Genomic DNA, 10,753 nt, shown 5'->3' on the forward strand with positions numbered 1-10,753 from the left:
ATTAGGTCAATAACCATTTTGAGCATCATTAGATATTTGATCTGTTTGCCTAAGGTCAATCTACCGGATGAGTAAGAAAGTAAACTGTGAAAAATAAATTAGTGAGACATCACAATTTACAATGGTTCACCCTCAATATGAAAGTTATGTCCATTGCGGTGCTTGGTTTTTCGCTATATTGATAGAAAATAGTAAAAGAGAGCTCGATAAACTTGAGAAAAATAATAATGGGGGACAAGAAGAGTGTAGAATGGCCTAAGGGCGTCTTGGAAAGATAATGAGCGTATTGGAATGTACCTTGTGCTAAGGGAACGCTTTCTTTTGTTGCTGCAAACTCTAGTTGGGTGTTTAGAGCTAGTTTCCATATTATGAATAAAGTAGGCTTTCCTAGTCTTGTAATTTGTGAACTTTCCTTGTAGAGTTCGGATCCTCTAAGATATGGACAACCTACATTGTGATTCAGTACCTTCTAAAAATCCTTGAATTGAAGATTTATCAGAATATTCTTCAAATCAGTCGACTCCTCTACTTTGTTAAGCAGTCGTATTTGATTCGAAGAGCTGCAGTCGTTTTGGGTTAATATTGGATGTAGATCATCTTCTAGCTATCTCAATTTCTCTAATCTTTTTAGAAGGTCTTCTTCACTGATGATCTTCAATTCTAGTCGACTCGAGTTTACACGTACGTGTATAGTAGAGATTGAGAAACGAACCCTAAGAACAACTTGGTTGCTATTTGTGTCTTTATGTCTTTGACCTTTATAAAATAACTATGAGATTACTGTAGCATCGGGGTATCAAGGTACCAGAGCATCTAGGTTTCGGAGCACCCAAACACCAAGAGCAATCGAATGCCTGAACACCAATACTCCATCCGTGTAATCCGAGTTAATAGTCTAAGAATGTTAATTTAGTGTTAAACGAAATTTCGCCCAAGTAACAATCAAAATTCCAAGTAGAAAAATGTTTGAGGCATATTATCCTTTTTCAACATGCATAAATCAACATATATATCACAGTTAGCAGAACCCTAAGCATGTGCATATTTTGACTAAAACCAGAACACGTACTTGGATCAAGCAATAACGTTAAATGTTTGAGCATTTCAATATTAGGTAATTTGTCTAGATTAAATAGTTAGGAGACTTTAAGAATCGAGGGGAAATAGATATAATTATTACCACGTTTGATTTTAAAAGGCTATAGCAAATGGCCGGCATCCTATCTTGTACATAGGTAGCATCATTGCCTAATTTACTAAAAAGTTGGTGGTTAGATGTGGTCCAATTTTGGTAGGTAGTTTAAAACGAGTTGAAGAGCATCACATATATAATATAAAGTCAGAATCAAGAATCTATTTTTCCCGGTTGTGCATTGTTGAATTCTTCCATAGAGAGCCCTTCAAAAAAAAAAAAAAAAAAAAAAAAAAAAAATTAGAGGAGGAACTCAGCTGTAAAAATTAACCTTTTCAAGGATTGTTGGTACTATCTTACTAGTGCTTTTAAAATGGTTTGTTCAATGATGAAGCTAGGATTTATTGGTAGGAGGGGCTAATTTTTTTTTGTTTTAATCATTATTATACTAACATGTATATATATGTAATATAATTATTAATTTAAGAAGGGTCAAATCTAATTTACACACACATACATACTATTTTAAAATTAAAATCACCATACTAAAAAGAAAGAAAGAAAAAAAAGGCTAGGGAGGCCATGGCCCATTTTCCCCGTCTCCGTCGGTGGGTTTGTTTTGAGTGTTAAAATAGAAATGAGAATTTTTAGAGAATCATGCTGGGAATGTTTCTGAAGTTACGTTTGATTAGTTTTCTGAGAGATTGTTTTAGGTATATAAAAAAATGGAACTGACTTTGAGTATGTTTTTGAAAATGTTTATTAAATTATAGTCTTATAAAATGAAAACATAAATGTGAAAACAACTTTCAACCATTTTCTATTTAACGAAAGCCATATTATTTTTTATTTTCATTCTCATTTTTTAAGCGTATGCTAACCAAACGCTATTTAAAAATCGATTTCATTTTCTTGTCTCAAAAAAACATGCAAAAACTGTTTCAAAAACAATCGAAACTGATACCAAACGGCACCTATGCTTTCACATTTTCTCTTAATAAGTTTGTGTCCTTAAATATTTAAACTATTATATCGTTTGTGATCTTTTAAGGGCTGTTGAGTTTATCTTTCTAATTGCATTTGTTTTGGGTAAGATAACACAATATTTTACCTCTTAAACTGTATGTACGTATAATGTACACCTCTCTTAGTCTATCCTCTCGTCCTTAAATTCTTTTTTATTATTATTATTTTGTTTATCATTTTGGAAATATACTCTTTAAACATATGTTTTAACGAATAATGTACCCATTAAAATTATAATTAGTATTTAAAATTAAGTTCAAATATGGAAAGTAATTTTCGTTTCTTAAGGCTTAAAAAATAAGGACTCAAATGCTGACTAATAATATTCAAAGAAACAGCTAAAACTTAAATAAAATAAATTATATCTATATGCTTTTAAAAATCTGATTTGAGTAAATATTTTCAACTATTTTCAAAAGGTACGGTTTATTTTCAAAAATGATTATTCTATACAATAATTTAATTTCTTGGTAAATCCCTCCTCAGTCAAATTTACTCTTTTTTTATTTATTTTTATTGCAGGGGTACTAGACAATGCATAAATCCAAACAACTACTACCAATTATGCAATCAGGCTTCGGGAAAAAAAAAAAAAAAACCCGCAATCCGGGAAAATTATTGTGCATTTGTGCTTCGATTATTATATATATATTAAAAAAAACAGAGAGTGAGAAAGAAAAGTAAAATAAGCTCCAAGTAAACTTTATCTCTGCTAATACGGGGCTCATATTTTTATCTTATTTCATAATATGATTAATATTTCACTCCACAATTGTGATATCGAACTAGAATTTTTTGACATAAAAGATTATTTATAAAATAAAGTACAAATAAACGGGAGACTTTTTTTTTTTTTTCTAACATACTCAAAATAAAATAAAAAAAGAAACAAAAAATAAAAAACCTAACACGTGGTTATATACATTCGAAAAAGTACTGTGGATCATCTAAAATTCAACTTTATTTTGTCTGTTATTTTCTTTTGCTGAATAAGTCGTCTATTCTTTGCTGGTCCGACTCGTTGGGTGGTAGACAACATGTGGATTAGCCATCCAATAGAAAAGAAATGTACTCATTTTACAGAGAAAACTTTTTATTAATTATCATTTATTAGAACGGTCTTTAAGTTATAACACTTTGAGGCGCTTGGTTTCAAGATCAACTATTTCATACTAATTTTAGGACTTGTTTGACAAAACTTCCTGTAAACTACTTTTGGATTCTTAGATTTAAAAACTACTTCAAGAAATGTCTGATTGGGCTATCATTACAGGTTTAGCTCTATAGAAGAGTTTATAGTATGGCTTATGAAAAAAAAACTCTTACTAGCTTCAGTAAGATATTATAAACTTTATTTTAACAATTTTTATTAACCTATCAAAAAATGTTAAAATCATTTTTTTCGAAATGGATTATATTCAAAAATATAAAAAGGTATTACAAATACCAATACATGTAGTTTTTATTATAGGAAACACGACACCACAGATAATTGGTTCCATCATTAAACTCGAATGAAGTTTAAGAGAAAATAGTGTGTACCGAACTCCACAGTCGATGGAAACAATTCAATCAACCGACGTGGAGAAACTCATAACACAAAGGCTAGACAAAAACCGCAAAGAAACATATTTTGCAGACAAAGAAAAACAATAACTTAAACTAATCATGTTAAGAACCACCATTAAAACAAACAAAAAACGAAAAAAATCCACAAACTAAAACATCAAAATGTCAAGGAGAGCAAGGCCCCTCAATATCAGCGAAACAAAACGGTAGAGAGGACAAGTAGTTGGTAAACATACATAAGCGATAACCGGTGTGTGTACTACAAGACGACTCGACTTCTCTCACAGACCACAACCTTTCACAGGGTAAATCGAGATGAAGACAAACGTATCCAAAAACGCATAAAGCCCAACAACGATCTCATCCCTACTTTAAATTTAATCATGCAACCATGTTCCTCTGCGGATGGCACGAACTTCACCCTAAATTAAGCATCCGATGATAAATTTTGATCTATTAAGTTCTTTTAAAAATATAGTCTAAAACACTTTTAAAAAACTAGAGCTTTTATTTGTCTTTTCTTACCGAGTAAATGCAAAAACATAAGCCCGAAAAAGAAATGCCCAATCCTTTCCACACCCGCGTATTGCTTCTGGCCATTAAGACAAAAACTTGATAATCACCCATAAAAATATACTCGTTGAAAAACTTTTCCATATAATGTACTTAAAAAATCAAATTGCACCATTATATATGTTATTTGGAAAGAAGGAATTTACAAGAAGAGGGAAAAAGGGAAAGATAAATTTTAGAAAGTAAGAACGGTCCCATGAGACAAACTAACTCATAATGAGGTGCTCAGTGGCAAAATCTTTGTGCATATGGGTCCAATAATTATTTTTCAGTCCACAATGGGGCCTACCTGGCAGTTTGTTTCATGATTATGTTTGAAAAACACTGATTTGAGCACCACTAACCCTAAAGATAAATAAAGAAAAAACTTGCCGCCACAGCCTCGCGCTTTTAGTTGCACTAGTTGAAACAACGTCGCACGCGAGATTATCATGCAAGTAAAAATAAAAAATATATTTATTAAGATTTCATTTGGAGATTTTAAATATATATGCAGTTGATATTAATATTATGCCCACAGTTTTAATTTTAAAAAAATGGCATTATTTTAAAGAGAGTTTTTCAGAGTCATCATTAATTACTGGCAGTTAACAACCATTTACAATAAATAAATAAATAAATATATATATATATAGATATATAGAAACTGCCGCTTTTAGTGACTATTTTTGAAAAAATTATTACATTTCTGACTTAATGGTGGTTTTTAAATATGGACATTTTTCTCTAGACCTGACATATCTGTACGGAAAGTTTTAAACGTTAAATTTGACTAAAAAATTTATATTATAATATAAATTTGATGAGTGAAAAATAAAGAATTACCGATAATTTTTTTTTTTTTTTTTTAAAGATTGTCATTAAATCTTTTCGTAAAACAACTATTTTTTTCGTGCTGCTTTTTAGGGAGGTTTTTAGTATAGTTTTCTTGGAGGGTCATATAACGTCCTTGTATGCAATTTTTCCCTAAACAATACCAAGTACATTCAAACGGTTAATGACAAAATTAACACATCTATTTTCAATGTTATTCACAAGTAACCTTTGGTTTATGAAAATTATATGTTAAAAGCCATACAATTTGATTTTCTTTGCTATTTTCACATCCCTCCTTTTTATGTCGATGGAAAGATTGGGAAAAATATTCTAAAATGTTGTGTATATTTTCTTTTTAAACTGTAGGGGATACTGGACAATGCCTATATTCAAATTACAACTAGTATTAGTACATGTTAAGATTTTTTATTGGCATTATTTTGGAAATTGAGACTAAACCGGTACCAATATAGTACATTTGCAAAGAATTAAAAACAATTGTGTTTTGATTATTATAGATTGAAAAAAAAAAAAGAAAGAGAAGGAATAAAAGCTCTTAGTTGGCATAAGGACATCGGATTTTGATTCATGTTTGTTTGGTAATTGGAATACCAAAAATATTATTCCAATTAACACCCATGATTAGTTGTCGTCTTGTTTTGGGGTAAACACCTCAATTTGACTAAAATAGTTGCAAGAGGAGATATTTTTTAAGAGAAAACAAAAAAAAAAAAGAAAACCAGTTATGGATCTAGTTGGCCATTTGTGGCAATATTGACAATTCAAAAAAAAAAAAAAGGTAAAATCTCCAACAATGAGGGAGAATGCAGTATACCCATGATCAATATAATAATTGCTAATTGGAATTTAGAATAGGACATATGAAACTCCATCTTATCATGATCCACCTCTCCCAGCCTCATGTTTTGGGCATGTTGGGGCACATGCCTATTCAGTATTTGCTTTTAAAATGTCAAATGTTGAGAAAAAAGTGTTATTATGTAGGCCACAATTTCAACATGCAATTGTACTAAGCCTGTCCTTGCTCGGACTTTGCTCTTTATATATTTTGCTTATTTCTTTTATTTAGTTTTGTTTCTGACCATTTTTCTCATTTAATTTGAATAATAGGAACGTGCAAATTATTCAATGTAATCGGTTTCAGATAGATATAGTTCTAAATTGAAAGTTCTATTGGATTAAAAAAACGTTGTTGCTTTTTTTATTTTGATTAAGAAATTTAATCATCCAAAATTAACCAAATCCAACATATATATAATAGTGTTTATAATAGAATAGTATTTTAAAATATATTTGAGAGCTGTAATATAGCAAAAAAAAAAAAAAACTATCGTTTACAAGATTGCTATAGACTTTCTAACATAGATGAAGCAAACAATAATAGTATTTAATTTATTACACTTAAGGAATAAGCATAAATATTTCAATTGAATTAATTTTATTTTCATTTGGTTCATGGATTAGAATTACGTGATTAGAACCATTTTTGATTTACGTGTATTTTTTATGAGAGAAAACACTGTAACGAATCATGAACTATGATTCAAATCATAGTTTGAATCTTCCAACTAAACATTCCCTTAAACGACATCTCCTTGATGTACTTTTCCGGCATGAGAGACCGCTGGGATGCAATGGTTAACTAGTAATAAGTAAATACAACTCTCTCAAATAATAGTATTAAAATAAAATAACATTAATTATAGTTCATAACATGCTCTTTAGTACGGATTTAAACTCGAAGAACATTATTATTGAGATCAGTTTCTAGGACCTTTAAATTGCTTCACAAACAAAAAGCTCTTTCCTTTGATATTCTTCATGTGCAATAGTGCTGTGTCTTCTTCTTCTTCTTCTTCTTCTTTTTTTTTTGTTGGAAAAGTGATGGGGATCCAATTGCATAAACTGTATCATTTTCAATTAATTTTATATTCCCCCAGTTGCATACAATATAATTACCGCAAGTAATGTCACCAAGATTTTCTGTTGATTACAATTGCAAGATCCTGCCTAAGAGCTTGACATGGACAAAACCAAATCAACGATTGTGTCACCATGATACGGACCCATTTGTTTTATTTCTCAATTAATTATTTTTCTTGGGATTAATTATTACATATATTGACCTTTTTAATTAATTAGCTCTTTACCCTACCCAAAAGTCATAACCCAAGTATGATATAATAATTATGAATACATACAAAGGTTGAAAAATAACATCTATCATTGCCGATCGATTAAAGAGCATTTCTAGCTAGCTCAGACATCCCATGTTTTAGTGATCCCCCCATGGAGTGAAAATAAGTCTCATTGGAAGATAACATCATTAATTAAGAGGAAGTGCCTTGACCTTTAAGCAAACCTTTTGTTCCTCATAATGCCCATTATCTTCTTCTTAATACTAGTTAATTAATTTAAGTATTGTTTATATCATTTTAACCGACACCGCAAAAAAAAAAAAAAAAAAAAAAAAAAAAATTTTAAACAATGGATACGATAAGATTCCGGTGCATGTCATTTAGATCTGCTTTATTAGCACATTGTTGACAAATAAACTAGTTAATTCTTATTTTTAATTCATTTTTTTTGTTGTTTTTATTTGACCCCTTTGGCGTTTTTATTTTAAACCATAAATTTAAACAAATTATAAAATGAAACGTATATTAATAAAACTTCCCAAGAACCTTATCTCATCAACACATCTTTAAACTTTGTCTTTGTTTTTGGCTGCATGGAAATTGTCCTTGAATATGTGGAAGTTTATGTGGTTGGCGTGGACAAAGGATTCCCTTTGAATTAATTATTTAATTATCAGAGCGAGTGAAATGCAATATTTTCTATACGAGCACGCGAGTAGAAGAGAAAAAGAGATCAATATCATTTGGATGGTAAGGGAACAAGTCAGACTATCTTTAATCATTAAATTAGGCCCTTAATCATACTTTTCCCAACTATGCATATGCTTTAATTTAATGCTTTTTTCCTTTTGGTTTTTGGAGGTTACAAACAATAACAAAGCATTGGTGATATCTTGGTATTTGGCATGATGAGTTTGACTTGAGCAAATTTCCGCTGCATGCTTATAGTGGACTCTCTCTCTCTCTCTCTCTCTCTCTCTATATATATATATATATAACTATATCTCTATCTATCCACATTATGGTTAACTTGTTGAAGCAAAGTATATTTGATGGGTTTTGAGAAGGATACTTTTTTGAGTTTAATAATAGTCTATCGATTTTGTTGAAGTGGGGAATGCAAAATGAGATTTTGTGACAAAATATAGGACAAATCAAGTGCTGAGATCAAAGCCACATTATACGAGCATTCTTTTTTGTATGTTTTCTGAACAATTAAAAATGGAGCATGTTAATTGGTTCTAAGATTTGACGTTTCACAATGTTTTTGCTCAACATAAGGGCCCCCATGACCCTTTACTGCCATGCGTTGCTTAGAACAAACAAACAAAGCATGGCCAACAAGAAATCATGTTTTAGTCACCAAGGAGGAAAGAGCAAACGAAACCCCAATAAAAAAAAAAAAAAAAAAAAAAAAAAGGCTAATTTTTATTTTTATTTTTCGACAGGGGTTTCGGTTCAACAAAAGCTGTTTGGTTGATATATCAAAGTGGTATTGGCTTCACTCGTCATCATCTCCCTTTTGTCGCCTATGGAATCCCATGAGCCTTATTATAGAGATAAGAGGAAAATAAATGCAAATACCGCACACTAGTACAAGGTGAATCCCACATTATTGACCTCATAGATAAAATGCGCGTACACCAATACAAGATGGGTCTCACATTATTGATCTTATAGATAGGATCCACTTAATATTAGGAGAGAAAATAACAGTAAATAGAAGATTTACGTCGTAAAAAATCTTTTTACTGCAATTTATTTTAAACATTTTAAAATCTGTTATTTACTTTTATTTTTATTTTTTCAAAGGAATGCTATTTACTAATTTAGTTTCATAAAAAATGTTATTTACTACAATTTTTTTGTAATATTAGTTGGTGTGTTTGACACTATGGTTGCCTAAGAATTTGTCATTATTTTCTCTATATAATTTCGTGCTGAAGTGCTTTTGTGTCTCTCACTCTGGTGAACACTGAAAAAGCCCTTAAAAAGGCCCAAGCCCGTTAAGAGCAGCTAGCCTTAAGGAAGTAGAGGTTTGCTTTTGAGTTTTGATCTGACTACTATGGATTACTTATTAAATCGGAAATAGTAGAAAATAGGTCGATATGAAAAGTTTAAAAAAGTATATAGGTTAATTTTTAGTTATACAAACTAATAGGCCATAACTTGTTAAGTTATAATTTATAACTAGATAAGTTATAGATAAACTTGTCAAGTTATGGTTCATAGTCAGATAAGTTATGAACAAAAATCGTGATTCATAGACAATAACTTATTAAGTTATGGTTCATAGCCAGACAAGTTATGAATAAAAACCGTGATTTATGGACAATAACTTGTTAAGTTGTGGTTCATAACCAGACAAGTTATGGACAAAAACAATAATTTAGCCTATTTATTAACTTATGTAAACTATTGACATATTAATTTTAATTCATCTCAAATTTTAACCTATTTCCCTCTTTCCATTTCCCTACGTAAATGGGAAATACTCATCTAGACCATCTACCTTTAATCGGGGAGAAAATATCGCTAGTTCAAAGCTAGTTTTTGTGATGAAGAAATGTTGCTTTGACACTATAAATATGTTATAAAAAGATGAAATGCATTGGTTTATCGTCAAACGATAATGGACAGAATAATGTTAGAATCACGACCTTTATTTCAACTTTTTAATAGCAAATAGACATTATATATGAATTGTTATTATTTTTTGTCTGATATTTAAAAAAAAAATACTACGTTAATGAATGTCAAAATGATGAAGATATTAACGAACAATTTATTATTATGTGAGTTGGTATTGAAAAATTAGGATATAAATTGGATGTAAATTTGGTTGTATTGCGATGATGCATAATATTACAATATTGCTTGGTCCTACAAAATGTCGATGAATTATTCACCAATACGTTGCTGTTTAGCTGAACATAATACACTATGAGAAAATTAATAAACTCACCCTTTAAGCCTATTGTTCTGAGATTTTTACTTTTTATTTTTAATTAATAACATTTTGACTAGTAGGAATAGATGTTGAAAATGAATTACAAGTGGGATCAAATTGGAGAACGATTTTTAGAGTTTAGTAAGGATTCAACAGTACTTGGAGGCTGGAATTTTCTTTCAAAAGATTAAAAAGAAAAATACGAAGGTATTTGATTTGAAAGGTATGGAAATGAATAGTAAGAAAATATCTCCCCTCTTTGTCCTCTCCCTCCTTTTCTCCTATTTCGCCGATCTTCAAAAAATTCAAAAATTAGAACATTCTAGAACTCAAACTTCAAAAGTGCCAGTTGTGAATTGTTAGACATTAGCATCTAATTCCAACACTTGACATTAGATCCAAAACAAGAATTGTACCCCTAACTACATCCTTCACTAACACAGACAGATGGCACAAGAAGAGGTTTCAATGTACAAACAAGCAAAGTAAAAACTATCAAACATTGCCAGGTTCTTCTGTTTATGCTGC

This window comes from Morus notabilis, unplaced genomic scaffold (assembly GCF_000414095.1).
Source record: "Morus notabilis unplaced genomic scaffold, ASM41409v2 Scaffold276, whole genome shotgun sequence".
NCBI lineage: Eukaryota > Viridiplantae > Streptophyta > Magnoliopsida > Rosales > Moraceae > Morus > Morus notabilis.